We start from the raw sequence: 22862 nt of genomic DNA on the forward strand, positions 1-22862 counted from the left end.
CCTACATGCTTGCTACTTGATATTTCCTTGCTCTTATTCAAAGGGCAATTTTTTCTAAAGTATCCTTCTTTATGACATAGGAAACACTTTTTACTTTTCCCCTTCAATTTCGACCTGGATCTTGACTCTTTTCCTTTTCCGTTCTTTTTCTCACTTCTACCTCTGGCCATGAGTAACTCTCCATCCTTGCGTTCCTTTTTAATCTTGAGATTTCTCGTTCTCAAGGCATCCAACACTATATCCATGGACAATGAATCCCGCCCATATTTTAATAGCTACCTTAACTTCTCGATACGATTCTGGCAAAGAATTCAGAAGAATAACTGCTTGATTTTCATCTGACATCTTCTCATCGATGTTATTGAGATGAACAATAATCTTCTGGAATTCATCTAGGTTCTCTTCTAAGCCTTTACTTGAGTCCATCTTATATCCAAAGAATTTCTTCTTTAGATATAATTTATTTGGTAAGAACTTAGTCAAATAAAGACTTTCCAATTTCTTCTACAACTCCGTTGTAGTAGTGGCCTCATCTACTAGCCCAAGCACTCCATCTGGCAGATACAAAATTATCTTCGAATAGGTCATCTCATCCATATCCCTTTTTTTAGCTTCTGTAATTGTTGGTGGAAGATTATCTTCGTCTAAGATTTTGGCTACCTTATGTTGCACCAGAATAGCCCTAATATAATGATACCACTTGTGAGAGTTTCTGAACCTAACTTAGATGACCAAACAGAACGCAAACAATCCGCAGAAATAAATCGAAAGTAGTAAAGAACACCAAGATATATAGTGGTTCGACCAGTTTGGTCTATATCCATTTTGAGAACCAGCTTGAATTAATTTTACAAATTACAGATAATCAACGAATTCACCAATCTGTAATTTTAGTATCCACTGATACCGAGAGATCCGCACACAACGTCGCCTCTGAAAACTAAGAACAACCCGCTGCAAAACAGCCGTGTGCTACCCGCCTCTGACCGAAAAACCACAGTATATGCTACCCGCGCTTATCTCTCATTGACATGGGTCCTGAACCAACCACTGCCAGACGCAGCCACGACGGCGAACTACCCCCTCAACGGATGCAAGCCCACACCGCTGCTCAGATCGGAGAAGTTCGACCAAGCTCGAACCGGTGCTGACAGAAACCAACGCCCACGGTCACGCCGCGGACGGCTTTGATACCAGCGGCTTCCGTCTCTCGCCAAGTGTGTCCTGTTTTTCTTCTTCGGCGCGCATCTCTCATCGCTGTCGGACGTAGCCTCCACGGCGAACTTCCCAGACCGGACCGCTTGAACCCGGCACTGACGAAAACCCACGCCCACGCCTTGCACTTCCCAGATCAAACCGCCGCCGACGCTCAAACCGGCGCTACTCTTCTTCAAACCGACACCTAAGTTCCAGCCGAGCGACTCTTCAAGGATGGCTACTCACAGGCGTCGAACGGCGGCAGTTCTTCTCCAGTGAAATCTCAGGCGACTTCGTTCTTGTCTCCCTTCAATGGTTGTATCCTATGTCAAAAAGGGGTACACAAATTTCAGCCCTATTTTAGTGAAGATAGGGATAATTACAAAATTGCCACTGTTCATAAATTACAAGAATGTCATTGGGCCTTTAATTTTTTCAAAAACCTAATAAAACCCACTTAAATACCTTGTTTTTTTCTACAATTCATCACTAAAGCCCTCGAATCAACTTGATTTCAACCTAAAGATTGAGTTAACATAGATTGCCTTAAGATCAAATATCTTGAGACAAAGAACAAGTTCCTGGCCTAAGATTCGAACATTCCACAAGATAGGATGATCAACCCACTTGAATATTCTTGGCATGCAACTCAATATATGAATTACAAAATTCAAGAAGCTCTTCTGCCTAACCTTAAAAGAAAAAGTTCAAAGGCTAAATTCAATTCATCGTAAAAACTTAACTCTTGAACATCTTAAAGGCAAGGCTTTAAATAACCTCCCAATAAAAACCCTAATTCAATATAGTAAAATGACAAAATTATCCCTACTTAAATATCATAAAGAAATGATGATAAAAAAAAAATACTAAAATTAAATCAAGATTAATAAATAAAATTTAATTAATAATTTGATGCCTTAGATGGTTCATGTCATCCTCTGCTCCTTTTGAAGGATTCGTCCTTGAATCCAAATCAATGCCTTCTAAAATAGTTTTAAAATCATGAGAAGAAAAAGAACGTTACTTTTCTTGGACTTCTCTTAGATATGGTCTACCTTTCAAAGCAACCTTGTATGACAGATGTCAAATGTTGACACCATCGTGGATCTCGTCTATTTTGGTGAGAAAAAAATCGATCCTTCCAATCCTCGTTCAATTTGTGATCATTAGAAGAACTAAGACAAATTTTGAGTTCTGCTTCAAAGTCAATGTTATAACATCCTGCAAAAACTCAAAAGAAAATTAGGCAAACTGTTAAGGATTTTGCTCTAAAACTCGTAGTTTGTAATGTATAAATGAAATTCATTTATTTAATAAAATAAGAAGTTATTTTATTTGACATTTAGACTTGTATAACTTGATCCAATAAATTAAGATCCGAGGTTATTTTATGTAACTTAAATATGTATGTGATTGACATACATGTGGATCATGTTTAAGTAATAACCTAAATGGTCTATATTATATGGATAAAGTTGGTGCCTTATCTTGGTGACATAACAGATTGTAGTTGTTACAATAATTGTAAAGTGTTATAAATGATTTGAACCTAATCGTTCATGAGAAGATATGCAAGTGTCGATATTCTATACAAAGAGTTTGTATAAAATCGGATCGTGAAATGATTAGTGTCCCTTTATAATGTTGTTAATTGAAGAGATCAACATTTCAATAGGATGACCATAGGTGACTCGACCTTAATTCTAAGTGAGTTGTGCTCTTGTCTATGAGGGCAATCCTTTGATCTGTATGCGTGAGAGTGGTCAAGTTCATCGACTTACCATTTTGGGAATTTTTCCAAATAGGGAGCTAGAAGTATAGCTACACAAGATGAAATTCACTCCTTCTCGTCTTTAGGGTAAGTAGATGAATTACTCCCTTAAGGGATGATTTCGAGTCTTGAATATCGAGGCCTCACCCTCTCACTGGCCAAGAGAGATTAGTTTATAGTTAGACTATAAATTGTTTGTTCATTAAAGTGATCATTGGTACTTAAAGAGTTAGATGTAACTACAAAGGTAAAATGGTCATTTGACCCAGTTGTAGTTACGAGCAATTTGTGAAGGGCTGACTTACTGTTGATTGGTTATATCCATGGACAAAGTATTATATCTACAGTGCGAAGAGTGTATGGGGATCTTTAACGGAGTAACTTGTAGTTAATGAATGTTAATTAATTTAATTAAAGAGTTTAATCTCTAGGTCCATAAAGTCCCCTTGCTAGGTCACTAAAGGTAAAACAAGAATAAATTAATTTTAAATTAATTTGAATTATTCAAATTCAATAAGAAAATTAATTATATAAGATGCAATTAATATAATGTATATAGATACATTATAATATAAAGTTGATTTTGATAAATTTTAAAAATTATATTTTATAATATGTGAGAGATAAATATTTGAATAAGATTCAAATTAAAACTATATACGCTATAATTAGTATGAATGAGATTCAAATTGAAACTATAGGTTCTGTGAGAGGTTCTTAATTGAATATGATTCAAATTAAATTAAATATATGATATTTAATTTATTAATTACTTAATTTTTAATTAATTAATAATTATTTAGTTATATATATTAAATCTGATTTAATATACAAATTATTTAAATGAAATTTAAATTTAAGGAAATAACCTCCTTTAGAGTTATTTGTGAAGTGTGGAAGGGAGTTATAACTTCCTCTCCAACCATTTCATCTTAACTCATGAAAAGAGAAGGAGAATTTTTTTTTTGTGAGGTTGATTCATTGGTACATATCACAGGAAAAGAGAAAAAAATTCTCTTTAAAAAAAAAAAAAAAAAAAAAAAAAAAAAAAAACTCTCTCACAAGAACTCTCCCTACCAGATTAAGGATCCCACAATCCTTGATCCTTGTCTGGAGAATAGCAATAAAATCGAGTGGTGGTATCTTGCTATAGGTTCGTGTTCATTCGTGAATTGGGAAAGAAGTTCCAGTGTTCGTGAGTTCATGAAAGGAGGAGGACTGCATTGAAGAAGGTCTTCAAGAGGTATTCTTCTCTTTTCTTTAAAAGCATGTTGTGTATATATTATGTTTATCCTATACATGTTGTAAGCTTTCTCTGTTTTTCGAGTTTTCAAAATGAATAACAATGGCACATGCATTCTCACGCTTCCGCTACAGAATTCCATTCATTCAATTGGTATCAGAGTTCAGTCGTGTCTTTGTTTTTAGATTTGGAACTGAAAAACTATTTTTAGTTGGGTTGTTTTCTACGATGTATGTGGGTTTGCGTAATAGATGTTTACAAATACTGACACTTAGATTTACAAATTCTATGAATGGAGTCTATAAGACCGTATCACATGACAAAGTGTTTGCTGTGAAAAAGGCCAAAAACAAAAGTGAAAGACAGATCTTGGAGTGCAAACCTAAAAGGTTTCTGTGCAGATTTTTGTCATCATGTTAAAAGTTTCTAACAGTTGTCCGACAATGTTTGTGCATCATGGAAGGTTCTTGATAGTTTTCCTTCAATATGAATATGGTAGTTCTCTTCAAGCATGAAAGTGGTTGTTTTCTTCCTGCTACTGAAAATAGTTTCTTGTTTTTTAAATTAAATTAATGTAGTTTAATTAATGTTTTTATTAGGGTGCCAATATTTGATCTATTATTACTATAATATAGTTTTTATACATGAGATGTATGTTTAATTACATAATTATATGTTGCATATAGTATGTCATATAGTTTAAAATCCCACCTTCGCATAAATATTTCCATGTATCATATTTAATATAAATATTATATTATATGATTGCATGATATAATAAGCATGCATCTGCATCATATTTAACATAAATGATATTTATGTAGTTGCATGTATTAATAAGTAAGTCCATGCATCATCCCTCAGTATAAATGTTATATTGTATGATGAGATATGTATGATTTTCATTAGTGATTAATATAATTGTTATATTATATGATAAAAATGAAAATACATTGAGCATGATATTACTTTATAAACATAATAGTTATATTTAACTAATGTCATTAGAATGCATGTTATAGGTTTTAATAATTCATTAAATATATATGTTATATGTTTAATGATATAGATTAAAATCTATAACAAAGAGTTACATGCAAACTTAAGGTCTGAATTAATTTTAATTCACTTAAATTTATGTTAACATATTTCTAATTTGATTAGAAATAAGTTAATCTTTTATTTTTGTTTCCATAGGATTAAAATGAAAGCATAAATGATTAAATTTATAAAACATTTGTCTATAAGGGACTTTTGTCTAAGGAAGGTTTTGTCTAGGATTGGGGTATTTAAACTGACAGAAACGAAACACCTCTACTTGGTAACCGACCTGAAAGGTGAATTAGTCAAATATTTTATAAGCATGCAATAGATAATTAAATTTATTAAAATATTTAATAAATGATAATCATACATTGTTAAACTATCCAATATAAGAGTTATATTGAGCAAATTTAATAAATTACTTAGATAAATTTATAAATTGGATTTACCTAAGTAATAAACCCTTGATTTTAAAATACTTAGTGAGAGATAATGATATATATGATATGTTTGATTCTCCTGCGTTCTCGGGTAATTTACATCGTGAGTTTCATGCTTGGCCTCGAGGCGCCTTGATGCGTCTATATCAAGGTGAGTTAGTGAAAATATTTATAGTGAGTGGGAGAGAGACGTGTGTCAATATATCTCAGGGTCTCCATCATTAGTTGACATTGTGAGATTCATGTTTAGCCTTGAGGCGCCTTTAATGCTTCCCCCTACGGGGTTTGTGATCTTGACCACCTGAGAGGAAACAAGAAGATGGGATCTTCAAAGGTAAGATTATTTTCTTCTCTTATTCCTCTCTGCATTCTTAGAAGCATGCTTAAGGGTGAATATTTACCCTATAAGTTTCCGTTATTCCTCTGTTTAATTAAGTTCCGTAAAACGATTTCAAAGACAAGTGATTGTTCGCTTACATTGTGCGGGAAATCGATTCCCTTTATCGTCATCTCCATTGCTGCTTTAATTACTAGAGTTCTACTCTATCGCACACTTAACATTGTCTTGAGAGATGTGTCCAACAAGCGCTGTGACATCCTCATCAGGTTCATTATTATCATCTGGTTCATCATCTAACAAGGTACCTTCATATTCTTTATTCTGTTTCTTGATATAATTTGAACATTCAACTTGAAAATGGCCAAATCCTTTATATTCTCGACATCTGAACTTTTTATTCTTGTTATTTTGAGAGCCATTCGTGTTGATATCGACTTTTCTTCTTCTTCCTTTAGACTTCTAAATTATCATCAAAAGTCATCTCAAAAGTAATATAGATCCCATGTGTTTCTCAACTTTTATGTTGACAATAATTTGAGCTTCTTCTATAATAATTACTTTCATATTAAATTTCTTAGGTAAAAATCTGAGAACCTTTCTAACAAGCTTTTCTTCAAAAAAAAAAAAAAATCTTAGTGCAAATCTCTCATTAGCAATATCAAGAAGATACATTGATCTTAGCTATGTTTTCATTCTTAAGCACTTTTAAGTTTTCAAATTTTGTAGTGAGTAGTTGGAGCCTTGACATCTTTATTTTTTAAGTACTTTCATAGGCAACTTCTAATATATCCCAAGCTTTTTTTAGCCATGGTAGAGGTATAGATGAGGCAAAAAAAAAAAACATTCTTATCTACACCATTGAAAATTGTATTTAGAGCATGTGAATTTCTCACAAAAGTTTCATCTGCTTCATTAGTCTAGTCATTTTCTAACTTATTAGGTATTTTACCACCATTCTGAATAGTGACATCTAGATGAGACTAACTAATAACCACTGCTTTACAAGTTTTGCTTTCAATAGGTTTGAGGAACGCTATCATATGTGCTTTCCAGTATGTGTAATTTGTTCTATCCAAAACTGGAGGACGAGGAGTAGATTCACCTTCTTTAATAATATCCTTCTTGGTTGAGAGACTAACTTAGGATCGATAAAGCCCAAATGATAGGTATATGCTCTGATACCAATTGAAAAAATAAAATGGATGTAACACAATATACAAATGTCAAACATAATATTGTAACATGATTACTAACAAACAAAACAACGCAATATCAAAAAAAAAAAAAAAATCACAGAGATAGTGAGACACATAGGTTGATAACTCAGCTCGATGCAATATCACCTACGTCTAGGAGTTGTGTGTCTGATGTAAATAAACTTCACTATATAAAGAGTTTAGCAATTACAACAAAATACTTATTTGATAGATTCCCTTTTTAGTGATTCACATACAACTTACTATTCAGTTTCAACTTAGTTTCTCCCTAAGTTTGAGCTCCCTTTATTTCCACAATAATGATTTTCCAAGCTTTATATGAGATCCCCTCACCGTCATAAGCAAGTTTTTCCCAAGCTTTGATTGAGCTTCCCTTCATACAATATATATATATATATATAAACTCATCCTGAGTTCTTTATGTGATTTGTTACATTCACAATAATCCGACCAAGCATAACTGATGGCTAGAACAAACCCACAATGGGAAAAATAAAAAGGTTTTATATTATAATACATGAAGGTCAAAGCTTAGACAATCCATAAACTCAAAACTTTTAACGAAAACACTTTTCTAATAAGAAGACCAACCAAAGAATTAAAACAAGACCATAGTATATGGCTGGCTTTAAAAGATCTTCAAGGGAAGAATAAATCATCTCTATAGAGAAGGAAAAAAAACATGCCACGAAATCTGTAAAGTCACACTAATGGATCAGGAAAAATATTATGCAAAATATGTTACCCGTCACTAACAATTGCTCTAGTTTTGCCTGTAATAAAATTAGCCAATTATACGGCAATAACACAATGTATCCAATTTTTGAATTTTATATTTTAAAATGCATAATAATGATCATGTAAATTTTTTAACATAAAACAACTTTGTAAAATTAATTAATAATAGTTTATGGTCAACCTAATATTTATTATGTAACCGCAACTAGTTTTATGGTTTATAAATAGTGTCAAATATATTTAAAATCATTGTTTAAATTAGAATCCAATTTTTGAATTTACTACCAAACACATATATAAAAATATAAAATACAACTATATTTTTATTGAATCCTTTATTTTAAAATTTCTATTTTTAAATTATTTACGCTCCAAACTACCATTATTATAAACAATGTAGAATCGTTATCTATATAGGATGACCAATATAGACGATATGGATCATGGCCCATGGGTCACACAAGTCTAAATCTTCTCAACATATCCATGGGTTTTCTATATATATAGCCTAATTGAATAGTATTTTACACAAAATTTTTGGTTCAAATTACCTTTTTGGCCCTCCTTAACATTCAATTGTGTATATATATATATTAATACCAAAAGAAACATGTAAGGGAAGCTTCTTGCAGTTATGAACTTCCCATAACGGTTTTCTTCAAAACCTTGTTTGAAAGTTTCCCTAAAAGTTCGAAAAAAAATTCCCTCATAAATGAAAGCAAGAATCGACAAGATTCGAATGAGAAAAGAATGTATATTTTATATAAATAACACTATATTTGAATTTTCTACAAAAATACTATGATATATTTGATAAGTGCATGGACAAGATAATTTGTACTCTTATATACTTAACAATAATATACATGATATATATTTACATTTTTCAGTATATTTGTAAGCATACCAAAAAATAGACCATGGTATATGTGATGTAAGTTTACATTTTTCAATATATTCAGCATATACTTGAGATTTAGTGAAGCGATGATCAATTTTCAACTAGGAATATGGAAGAAAATAAATAAAATCTCAAAATGTTAATATGAAATATCCTGCATTAAATGAATATCAACCAAGATTAAAAAATAAAACAAAGTCAAAATTCGTACATGTTAAAAAAGAAAAATTAAAATTTTGAAAGTTCATTGATGAGAGATAATGCAATAAATGATATTTCAAAAGAATAAAATCCTTATAATTAATACTAAATCAGAAAATGATATATTTTTAGTTTAAAATATTACGAAATTAAAAGTTAAGAGAATCTATCAAAAGTTAAAAATGTCCCAAAATGATTCTAAATTTATTTATGAAATATTACTAAATTTTAGGACAATCATAAAATATTAGTTAGGTAGTAGATTAATTCCCTAAACTTTTCTATCCATTTTCATATGGGGTTTTGCGTTAAGCTAATTTACTATTTTTTTTTTATCACGTTTTTTTGTAATAGTTAATTAATATAATTTATTAATTAGTTTAAATTTTTTTGAAAAAAAATTAAAAATTCAAATTCATTGAGGTTGAGGTTGAGGTTGTTCAAGTCCTAAAATTGACTTGAGATTTTCTAATTTTATATAGTAGTCTAGTATTCCATAATTCAAACCTACGTGGAACTCAATCATTTTTTAGAAGTTCAATATCTTTTTAATTCTAAAGGGCATTTGGGCTATTGAGTTGATCATTACCGTTAGTGAGTTTTTATAGTTTGTGAATTATAATGGTACATGTTTAGAGTGGAGAATACTTTAGCTTGGATTATAATAGTATGTGTTTTGAGTATAAACTATTTTAGTACGAGTAGAAAATAGTAAACATTGTAACAAAAAAATAGAATGGGGATAAGTAAGAAATAATAAACATGGTAACAAAGAGGGATTTCAAACCGTATTACTATTGCAGGTTATAAATAGTTGTAAACACCACTATTATATTTAGGCCCCAAACATGGAGTGGATTACAACAATCAAGAGTGAAATCCCAATGAAAATCATTGGGCCTTATAACATAATAAAAAAGAAGCACATAAAGGGCCAACCTCAAGGGTTTTATATTATGGGCCATGTGAATGAGTAAAATAAAAAGGCTAACAAGAGAAATAGAAAATTTTAAAGTTTCATTTGAAAAAATGGCAAAAAGGTTTCAAAATTATAAAAATAAAAAAAACGAATTTATTTAATAGAAAATACTAATTAGTAAATGACAAAACTACCATGAAACAACAAAAGTAAGTACAAATGAGAGTGCAAAGATACACTGCTTCAAACACAACACAAATACCACAAATACACTCTACCTAAATATTCTACAAGCACAAATACACAGTATCTAAACATTCCAGTCGCAAGAATTAAATATCACCTAATATAGTCCTTAACGCTTCCAGCTGCCTAGAGAACGTTTGTATGTGAGGGAAGATGTTGACCAGGCAGTGGGATGATTAGAAACTTATGGATGTCTACAACAATAGACTTCCTCCAAGATGAGAAAGAGCAAAGTTGATTGTACTAGTGAAGTTTTTATTGGCAAGTGAGTATTTGAAGGAAATGCAACTTTAGGACGATGTGACCATTAGAAATATGATTGCGTTTAACATCAAACCAGTGGTAGGGAGTTTCATCGTCTTCATTCCTTGTGACCATTTTGCTCATAAGATCGCAGGAAACATGTGTACGAGCAAAAAAGGCCAGCGGCCTGGCAAGGGTGGTTGTTAAAAGCTAGACAAGATGATGGAACTCAAGAAATGATTGTTGAACCAACGATCTTAGACATGAGATTGAGAAAGAGAAAAGGAGATTTTAGGGGACGACTAAGTGAAGAAGATGAAGAGAATATGAGATTTAGGACTTTTTATTATCTTATTTTAATAATAATGATGATGATGATGATATACTGAAAATATATATATATTGTTAGAGTTCAACAACATGCAACGGAAGTATCAAGAATCCATAAGCATTCTAATTCACTAATTTTTGCAAAAACTAAAGCATGTTGTTCATAAAAATGGGTTTTCAGAACATACCTCTGAAGAACTCTTCAAGAAAATCGATGTTCAGCTGTTGTCTTCACTTGATATCAACGTGAACCACCTCAAAGCCTTCCCTACTATGATCTTGGAGCTTTAGGCAGAGTTGTGGGACTCAAGAATAGCTTGTAGATGTGGAGAAACAAAGGAAGCTCACAACAACAAGTTGAAGAAGACAACTTCTTCTTTACCACGATTTTTCTCTCAAAATTCTGTATTCCTCTTTTTTCATCTCATTCTCCAACAACTCCAATCTTCTTTATATATCAAGATGAACATGCAAACAGATGGAGTGCATGGCTTGCAGCTCATGCTTGGAGAATCAAGGTAGAGAAGATCATGGTTTGTGTGTGAGCATAAAAGATGATGATAATGGAAACTACTCTTTTTCCATTATGTGCCATGCAAAAACGATTTTTCCATTTCATTTTTAAAATAAAAAATGACTTTTAAATAATTTTAATTTAAAATTTGATTTTCTTAAATTAATTTCATAAATCAATTTAAAAAATTATAATTAATTTAATATCAAATATTAAATTAATTTTTTTTGCATAATTATCATCTTTATATATTAAAATCATATTTAAGTATTTATTCTCTTGTTCCGTTTAATTTGAACGTTTCAAATTAATTTCTCAAGCTACCCTAAAGTGTACCCATTTACGAGCTAGTAGGGGGACCTCGCGGACCTACAAATCATGGACTCCAACGATCCGAGATTAATCGGCTAAACTCATTAGACCGATCTAACCCCCATTTGTTAACTAATGGGTGATTCCACAAAAGTCTATAGTTGAACTCCCCTCACTGTAGATATATTATGTTCACTCGATATAACCATGATTAGTAAGTTAACCCTTCACATGTTGCTCGTAATAACAGCTGGGTCAAATCTCTGTTTTACCCCCGAAATTACCTCTTGTTTCTTAAGTTCCACTGATCCCCTAATGAACAATTTATTTATGATCCAATCAAAAAATCGAACCCCTCTCAGGGCAATGAGAAGGTGAGACCTCTTGTTCAAGACCCAGAATCAGCACTTGAAGGGAACAACCTCTCTGCTAACCCTAATCGGTTAGGAGTGAATTCCCTCTTACACCCTATGTTCCCAGCTATTTATCTGATCTTATCGCCAAAATGGTAAGCTTATTGAGCAGAGGAAATTGGTCTACTCTCACCATTTGCAGATCAAAGGATAATCCCGAACAAACAGGAGTTCATAGTTAGCTCAGGATTAAGGTTAAGTTACCTAGGTCATCGCTTTGAAATCGTCAGTCTTAAACAGTAAATAGCGTTATAAAGTAAGAGTGACAGGTTTCGTGGTCCGATCTTGCACAAAACTCATTTACACAGGGCACTCCCACTTCTCATGTCTCAACATGTACGAATTAGAATAACTTTGTATGTAGCACTTTACAATTCTTTTTAACAACTACAGAGTAGGCCGCATCCAATAGTGTTACCAGAATAAGGTACCCATCTTTATTCATATACTATAGATCATTTTGATTATTTACTCGAATCTGATTCACTTATATGTCTCCATATAAAGTTCAAGTACTCATATAATAGTCAAAGGATTTAGGTTTATTGGATTTCTAAAAAATATATTCAACAACAACTTTATTGAATTCTCAGAATAAGTTCTAATGTTTACAAACCACGAGTTTTAGGACATAAAACCCAACAAACTCCCACTTGGACTAAAACTCCAGTGGTAACATATATCCGATATATAAGACTGAGTTTCTGAGTTTGATAGAGAAATACAATAAACTAAGGCATCCCATACCCATGGTTTTTGCCATTTAGTATCTCATACCTAATATTTCTCCCACTTGCCCTAGGTTATTAACCTCTGGTATTTCTAGTCTTACTAGATGATTCTTAAACACTTTAGCTGGGAGAATCATTGTAAATATATTAGTATACAAATAGGTTTCTTATGGGTATTTCATCTTTTTCTCAATAATGGCTAGGAAACACATTTTCCCCCCACTACATTGAGGTACTCTCAACTCTTTGATTAAGATGGTCTGACCTGCCTTAACAACTCTTGTTAAGGGTCAGAGCTAGAATTCATTATACTTCGATCTTAGCCATTTAAATATCTGAATATTTGCTGATGGCTATTAACAATTTGATTCTTAATAGAAGTTGCTAGAACAAACATAATTTTTGAAAATGAACATTTCATTTAACACAAAAATATATATTATTTGTTCTTTAAAAGATTTAACGGTTAAAAACAAGTAGAAACTTCTCCCACTGGATGAGCTGAGCAAACGGTCCCAGAGTCAAGTTAGCCTGCTTACCTTTTCTCTACTCTCTTCTCTGCAAGATATTTAGGGCAATTACTCTTCTAATGCCCCAGCTCGTTGTAGTGGAAACATTTCCCTTTCTTTGCAGCGGTTTTCTTGCTCTTCTTACCAGCAGGCTTTTTCCCTTTCCCTTTGTCTTTCTTCACTGAAATACTCTTAGTTTGCGAAGACGAGGCAACTTCAGGCTTAGAGGACATTCCTCTTTTTTCAATAGAAGTAACATTTACTTCTGGTACTGGTTCCAGACCTTTAGTTCTCAACATGGTCTGAAATTCCTGCAGCTCATTAAGTAGAGTTATCAAGTTGTATGCAATTTTATTCATCAAGGCATTGGTACAAAATTGTAGAAAACTCTTCGGAAGAGATTCTAGAATAAAGCCAACTTGACTTCTCTCATCCATCATAGCACCATTCACTTCAACCACATTAAAGTGGACCATCATGTCTAAAACATGTTCATGAACATTGGTCCCCTCTTTCATGCGACTGTTGTAAACGTATTTGATAGCATCATGCCTCAAGGTAAAGGATGGTTGTCCAAATATCCCTCTTAGAGATTCCATAATCTCTTTGGCAGTATTCATACCCTCGTGTTTTTTCGCCAAAACGTCAAACAGGCTAACGAGGATATAAACACGGGCTTTATCATTAGCCCTGATCCATTTATCAAACACTTCTCGAACAGTTCGGTTGGTATTTGAGCTAGGAATGGGAGGACATTCCTCCATTAAAACAAATCTCAAATCGTCTATCGTGAGTATTGTATTCAAATTTGATTTCCAGTTTACATAATTGTCCCCAATCAATTTGTCTGAAGCCAACAATTGTATAATAGAACTCGTCATTCTGAAATTATAAACAAATTTTATAAGTGAATTGCTTTCAAATCCAATCAAGTTTTAGCAAAGTGATAATGTACCCATAATCATTATTTTTGCAACGATACTTAAGTGATTTATAACAAATGCTACCGTGGGGCAGTCAAGAATTCCTTCACAAAAGCAAGACAATTCTTGACCAAATACTATCTCCAGAATAACTCATATTCCAATAGTCATTTAGTTATCGTTTTCAGTCAAGATCATTACTAACACTTAGTAAGTCTTGTAAGTGTACACCCGCCATTTTCAGATCTTACATAATGGTATGAGTATGCCTCTGAAATAGAAGACAATACCCAAGACGGAACTATAAGACCATATTCATTTTACTGAAGCCTGGGTTGTTCTGAATCATATATTACAACCCTCTGTAGGGATCGCCGTGGTTAACGACTAGCTAGTGCTGCATGAAAAACGACAGCAGCCGCAACATAAGAATCTCACGGTTCAGACTAATGGAGGAGACCGTAGGACAATGTTGACACATTTTCTTCACCCACTTACTATGAACGACTTCCCCCATAATGGAGTGCATGGCTTGCAGCTCATGCTTGGAGAATCAAGGTAGAGAAGATCATGGTTTGTGTGTGAGCATCAAAGATGATGATAATGGAAAATACTCTTTTTCCATTATGTGCCATGCAAAAACGATTTTTCCATTTCATTTTTAAAATACAAAATGACTTTTAAATCATTTTAATTTAAAATTTGATTTTCTTAAATTAATTTCATAAATCAATTTAAAAAATAATTAATTTAATATCAAATATTAAATTAATTTTTTTTGCACAATTATCATCTTTATATATTTAAATCATATTTAAATATTTATTCTCTTGTTCTGTTTAATTTGAACGTTTCAAATTAATTTCTCAAGCTACCCTAAAGCGTACCCATTTACGAGCTAGTAGGAAGACCTCACAGATTTACAGATCATGGGCTCCAACGATCCGAGATTAATCGGCTAAACTCCTTAGATCGATCTAACCTCATTCATTAACTAATGGGTGATTCCACTAAAGTCCATAGTTGAACTCCCCTCACCGTAGATATATTATGTCCACTCGATATAACCATGATTAGTAAGTTAACCTTTCATAGGTTGCTTGTAATAACGGTTGAGTCAAATCTTTGTTTTACCCCCAAAACTATCTCTTGTTCCTTAAATTCCACTGATCCCCTAATGAACAATTGATTTGTGATCCAATCAACAAATCGAATCCCTCTCAGGCCAATGAGAGGGTAAGGCCTCTCGTTCAAGACCCAGAATTAGCACTTGAAGGGAACAACCTCTCTATTAACCCTAATCAGTTAGGAGTGAATTCCCTCTTGCCCTCTATGTTCCCAGTTATTCATCTGGTCTTATCCTCAAAATGGTAAGCTTATTGAGCAGAGGCAATTGGTCTACTCTCACCATTTGCAAATCAAAGGATAATCCCGAACAAACAAGAGTTCATAGTTAGCTCAGGATTAAGGTTAAGTTACCTAGATCATCGCTTTGAAATCGTCAGTCTTAAACAGTAAATAGCGTTATAAAGTAAGAGTGACAGGTTTCGTGGTTCGATCTTGCATAAAACTCATTTGCATAGGACACCCTCACTCCTCATGTCTCAACGTGCACGAATTATGATCACTTTGTATGTAGCACTTTACAACTCTTTATAACAACTACAGAATAAACCGCATCCAATAGTGTTACCAGAATAAGGTACCCATCCTTATTCATATACTATAGATCATTTTGACTATTTACTCGAACCTGATCCACTTGTATGTCTCCACATAAAGTTCAAGTACTCATATAATAGTAAAAAGTGGTTTATTGGCTTTCTAAAAAATATATTCAACAACAACTTTATTGAATTCTCAGAATAAGTTTTAATGTTTACAAACCATGAGTTTTAGGACATAAAACCCAATATATATGTATATACATTTTGAACATCTAAAATTTAATTCCTATTTATACGTTTCTTTTTAAGTACAACAAACCATTTTTAAGTATTTCTATATGAAAAATTGAAAACGTCAAAAATATGAAGAAAAAAAGATCAAATTAATTTGATAACAATATGCATAAAATAATGAAAAAAAATATTTAGATACGATTAAATTTGTAACAAATATTTAAACAAATCAAAAGTTAGTTGGATAAAATCAAATTTAATAATAAAAGATAAATTCAAATATAAATTGGAGAGAAAAATCAAGAAGTTTTGTTTATTGTGATAGTTAGATAAAATATAAATTCAAATATAATTCGGAGGAGAAAAATCAGGAAGGGGTTCATTTATTACAATTATGTTGTATTCATAATTTCATTTTTATACTGTATTTATAACTCCATCAACCACAAAACAAAGAAATCTAACTCGTTATAGAGACATATAAAAAATAACAATATTGCAAAAGTGAATACTTATTTGTTTATCAAAAAGACAAACTAATAGTATAATAATATAATAAGATGATAACGAATAAAAGGTAGTTAAAAAAAATACAAAAAATGATAAAATTTAAATGAAATATATAGTTTGTTAGATGATAATATGTATAAAATATTAAGTAAAATCCTAGTAAGGATAAAAAAAAATTAATCCGATTTTAAAATAATAAAAAACAAAAAAAAATCTAAAATCTAAAAATATATTATAATTAAAATCAAAATGGTGATAAACAAATCAAAGATGGATTGATTATGAATATTTTCAAGAGTGGTTAAATCAAATCAAAATAGATAGTTAAATTTGAATCAATTAGTGGAGAAAAATAAGGAAAAGATTGGTTTGTTTTAAGAAGTAGTTATGAAATTTTAATTTTAATATTAAAAATAAATTCAATTTCCAAAAGAGGGTGAAAATTACAAAATGACACTCATTTTCAGTTTTGAAATTAGATATGTTAGATTAAAATATGATCAATTTAGTTATTAATCAAGCTCTCCGATTACATTATATTTATATCACATTATTATCAAGCTCTCCACTTACATTGTATTTATTTTTTGGTTATTAATAAAGCTCTAAACTTATTTAATATTCCGGACATACAAACCAACTAAGGGCAAGTCAGGTATTATCAAAATGTCAACTAAAATAGTGATTAAATATGAAATATGTACCGTTGAATCTAATAACATATTCAAAACAATTTAAACCTTAAAAAATATAGAAAAATATCTGGTTAATTTATTAAGAATATGTATAAATAATGAAAAGCAATTAAATTTGACAATATATGGATATTTAAAATAGAAATTTGTTAGAAAAATCTGGATATGTCACTCAAGTGAGATTCATTCGAGGAGTGGTTAAACGTAATCTAAATTAATAATATAATCTGCATTGAAATGTCAACTACGTGAAATCAATGGCGGTTATTTTGAGAAAGGCGATTATAACATTGTCGCATCTCTTCGATACGGATACAGTAACGATCATAGCGGTAAGAAGGCCGGGGGAGCGAACCGAAAAGCTCAGCTTTGCGGAACGGACCAATCTTCCGTACCGCGCCCCCTCTTCCCAACTCAAGTCAAGCGAAGCGTAGTGAGGAAGGAGGGGAAGAACAACTATAGAAAGGCTAAGTGAAGGTAAAAGAACGAGAGTTCGTGCTATTGTTTATCAAACTTTTCATCGCCCAGCTCAAACTGAACAATTATCCAATATACACAACCCCATCATTGTTTATGATTCAACACTTACCATGTATTTGTAATTTCATCAATAAAAAAAGCTACAAACTAGACAAGGGTAAAACAGGAATTACAAAAGCTATGAACTAGACAAGGGTAAACACAAGAATTTGAAAATTTATTGCCATGTGCATGTCATGTGAGTTGTCATAAATTTCATTATTTGCCGATTTTGCTCTTTTTTCAAAACCAAGCTTTAAAATCTGTCATATGCTCCAATTTTCCAAAATAAAATCCTCCTCTATCCATATTTCCATTAATGGGATTGACAAAATTTCCTCTAGTTAGTAACGCGGGTCCTCGACCCAATTAGGGTAAAGAATTCACAGTTTGATCGGTTATAAAGTCAAATTGGGGACGAGGAGGGGTCTTTGTCTAGTCCCCCTAATATTGGTTTGTTTTTGTCATTTATTTACTTTTTTTTTATATATATAATACATTAATATATAGTGTATTGGGTAATTTTTGACCTAAAAGGCAAGATGGTCTTAAATAGACAATTAGACATTAAATTAGTCCAAGAAAAAAAGAGAAAAGACCAAAACGCATGTGGGCCTCGAAGAAAAGCCCAAAGAACGAAAGAAGAATGGGTTGAGGCCCATAATGAGCCCTTCTACCTTGGCCCGAGTCGAGGCCAGCTAGGGTCAAACCCCACACGATATAAGCTTACTCACTCAGCCGGTCCAGAAAACAAGGCAATCTAAAGAGGATTCGAAAACGAAATTAGATTCCAAGGACTTTGAAAGAGGCAAGTCAGTCCTCTCTAATTAAAATTTCATAATATAATAACAAAAATGTTAAAATATTTTTTGATGATGCATTTAAATAAATAAAACAATAGTAATACTAACCTGTAATATAAACATTTATAATCAATACCAGATTTAAATAATTTTAAATAAAGATAAAACACTTTTTTTTTTTTTTTTTACAGAAGTTTGTTGACCTGCCGACCCAAATCTCTAAAACTCTTTTCTTATACTATAATTGTGGAGATGAAACATCCAACCTCTAATCTCAAAGAAATAAGTGCATGTCAACTACTACTGAGTTAAACTCACATTGACTTTAATAATTAAATGAAACCCTTTAAAGGGACGTTCTACACGCAAAGTTGAGTTGAGTTGAGCAAGTAACAATTGTTTATGGAGTTAATAAAATTGTATTTGGAGTGTAGAGTTGAGTTGAGTTAGATTAGAGGGTATCTAGTTGCAGTTTTTTTAACCTAAAAAACTCTAATTTTTTGCTCGCCATTTTGTTTGATTAACTTATTGTGCAACCATTCAATTACATGCATATGTTCTTTGTAAGTTTTCAACATTCAATTGAGATATCAATTTAAAAACTTCACTATGATCTACAATTTTGTCCATATAACATTTGTACTTGAGATACATGAATGACTAAATACTTATGTTTCATAATAACAACAAAATTACATTGTTGAATACTTTTGATATCTCCGTCAAATTAGGATTTCATGAGAAAACATTCTTGTTTAAAGAAATAGAAATATACCTTTTTTTTTTGCGCTTCTTTGAATAGAGTAACAAACTACTTTAAATACCTTAAAAGCTTAGATTCAAACCTTGATGATCTTTTTTTCATTTTTAGTTTAACTAAGGATAAGCTAGGAGGATTTGAACATCTAACTCTCTTGATCAATAACACATACCTAAACTAATTGGACTTAATCAACATTTTTTACATTTTTCTACATGTAACCATTATAATTTGAGGTAAACAAAATATAATTAAAACAATTTAAATACAATTGTCAATTTAACTATGCTCATTTATGTAATTATACAAAAAATTTAACATAACATATGCCCATAAATTAATTAATGATAATTTATATTCAATTTAATATTTAGTGAATAATTTTAACTAGTTTTATTGTTTATAAATATATATTATCATCAAACACATTTAGAAGATTTGTTTAAATTAGAATTCAATTTGTAATCTTTTACCAAACACATATATGAAAACACGAATATAACTTCGTTTTTATTGAATACCTACTAGCAAACTAAACTACTTTTCTTACCCTTTTTATATAACCTTTGTGGAAATAGTAATGGTGTGACTTTGTATGTTCTTTTATTTTGCACAAATCTTAATTAATTATGGTAAATAATACACCATATATATTTGACCATCCTATTCTTGTGCCTAAAGTATGATTCCTTATTCTTTTAGGATGACTTTTAAATTTCTTTTAAACTCCTTCTACTTCATAAAATGTTTTTTATACTTATATGCCTTTACTTTTCCTTTGTTCTTTAAAACTTTTCTTGTCACCCAACAAAATTCCCAAAGGACAACTGTCTGAGTTAACTTTTTATGTGCAATTCTAAAATCTAAACAAGTTTGGATATCAAAGCTCTGATGAAAATCTAAAATTAAAATTTATCGATATATCCATAAATTGAAAGTTTCGATATATAATTTAGCTTAGAAGTAAAAGTAACTCAATTGTTAATTTAAATAATTTTTGTAAACTTTTTATTCACATAAATATCCAATATTTTTTTTTATAAGGATAATCATGCAACCTGGGTTAATATATGTATTTTAATTGATTTTTAATGAATTAGCTAATTAACATAAGCTTTTAAACAAAATAAGAAAGTTACATTAAGGATAGTTGAGTTGATTTAATTAGATTAGTTAATAATCATTTTCTACCAATCAGCTTAAAAGTGATTATAAAAAAATAAATAATAAAAAGATTCCAAATTTTACTTGAAAACTCCCAAGGTTGAAATGTCAAAATTATTCTCAATTTTTTTAAAAAAAATCTTGGAAATTTCTTATAAATAGAAAAAATTCCAAAAATATTTACACATTATAGCAAAAAATTTCAAAAAATGCTTTGTATTTTTTTGAATATTTTTAAATATTTTTTTATATTTAAAAATGTCCCTTAAATTCTTTTCTCTTTTCTTTCTCTTCGTGACAATTTGACATTTGTAAAATCACTTGGTGCCCAATAAAAGTCAAAGAATAAAATCACTTTAAAATCACAAGCTTTAAAATTAAATTCACTTTAATGGAAAGAGGGTTAGAAAAAATAACAAATCCTAAAAAAACGTTATTATTAAGACTAAACCATCTTAAGTTTAGGGTTCAATTTAATGACATTAAAAATCTTTATTATGGAAATTGATAGAGCCAAGTTTATTAGTAAAAGTTAATCTTATCTCTTTAAAAATCTTTTACACCATATATTAATGGTATGTAAAAGCTTCTACCTATGGCATGGTAATTTGTTTGTAGTTATTTATTGTATTGTATAATAAGTGAATCTTATTAGATTTTTTGTGCTAAAATATACAACATCAAAAAGTAAGTAGACACTATTTATTAGATTCTATGACATTAAAAAATTGTTATAATTGTACGCATGACTTTTTTAGATGAAAAAAAAAATGTTTACAAGAAGAAAATACATATATAATTTTTTTTTTTAATATATAAGGTAGAAATTGAACCTCTAACTCCGAAGTTAATAGATACAAGCATCGTACCAGTGAATTGTGTTAATTTTGGCGGCATACATGAACTTTCATTAATTCTCTTGATTTTAAATTGATTTTATAAATAAAAATAGGGGATTTTAAAAAATAGAAAAATAAGAAAAATTGTTTACATAAAATAGTAAAATTTAATCTTTTTTTTATAGAGGTTGATAGAAGTCTATCAGTCTCTATCATTATTTCTTTTTGCTATTTTTGTAAATAGTTTGGCATTTTTTCTATCTATGAAAAATTTATAAAAATATTTTAAAAAATGAATTATTTCAATTTAACGAGAAGTACTCAAAATCAAAGATTGAGGATGTTCCCTCTCATTTATTCATGAAAAATCAAAATTTAAAATTCTTTGAGAAAAAGTATTATTTAAAAATTGTGAAGTTCTCTGCAAGAAAATGGGGGAAATGGAATGAGAATTGGTGAAATTTCTTTTAAGATAATGAGATTCCTTTATTATTATTATTTTTTTTTGGAGAATGATTCCTAAATTTAAGGTGGGTCTCACACCTATTAATTCCCTTCCCTCTCCATTTATTACAATTATGAATTACCATTCAATCTTTTTAGGTGGTGTAAGCTTTCACCATTGTCCTAAGGTTGAAAATAAAATAATCTCATTCCATAACTCGTAAAGTTTGTGAGAGTTCTTTCGTATCTTACCAAGAACTTTTTACATAGAACATGAAAATTATTTTTTAATATTTTATCTTCCTCTTAATTTTATTCTCTTCTTAATAGAATGATTGTAGCCTATCTTATATAACTAATAAAATGTTCCATTTAAATAAAACTAAACTCACAAATATTTGATAACTCATAAAGAAGATTATTTTTTTAATTTAATACGTAAAGTTTGAGAATTCAATTATATGAGATCGAAAAATATACATTAATATCAATCCGTCAAGTTAGGTTTCGTATTGACAATAAAAAGACATTTTTTGGTTATTATTATTAGAGGCACAATTTAACAATGGTCTTCATCTAAAGAAAAGAAAAAGGAAATACATCTACTCATCACCTTAACATGACTAGCTAATAAATGTTGATGATGTTTGGATGAAAAAGTGGCCAAAAGTGGTTGCAAAGACTGATTTCTAATAAATGTCTACATGAGTAGATCCATTTTTTCCTTTTTATTTTAATTGTAATATTTCTTAAGAAAAAGATATTATCTAAGAATAGTTTTGTTGAAAACGAAAACATTTTTTTTTAAAAGAGCAAACAATATTTCTTCTTACACGATAACATCTAAATAAGGGTGTGTTATTATTTTTTCTTCAAACTAAAACTTAAAAAAAAGTAACCGATTCATTAATTATAGAGCTATTTTTAAGAATACAATATTACAAAATATAGAGTGCGGAGTCCATCTACTTCTTCTTCTTCTTTTTTTTTTTGAA

This window comes from Benincasa hispida, chromosome 1 (assembly GCF_009727055.1).
Source record: "Benincasa hispida cultivar B227 chromosome 1, ASM972705v1, whole genome shotgun sequence".
Lineage (NCBI taxonomy): Eukaryota > Viridiplantae > Streptophyta > Magnoliopsida > Cucurbitales > Cucurbitaceae > Benincasa > Benincasa hispida.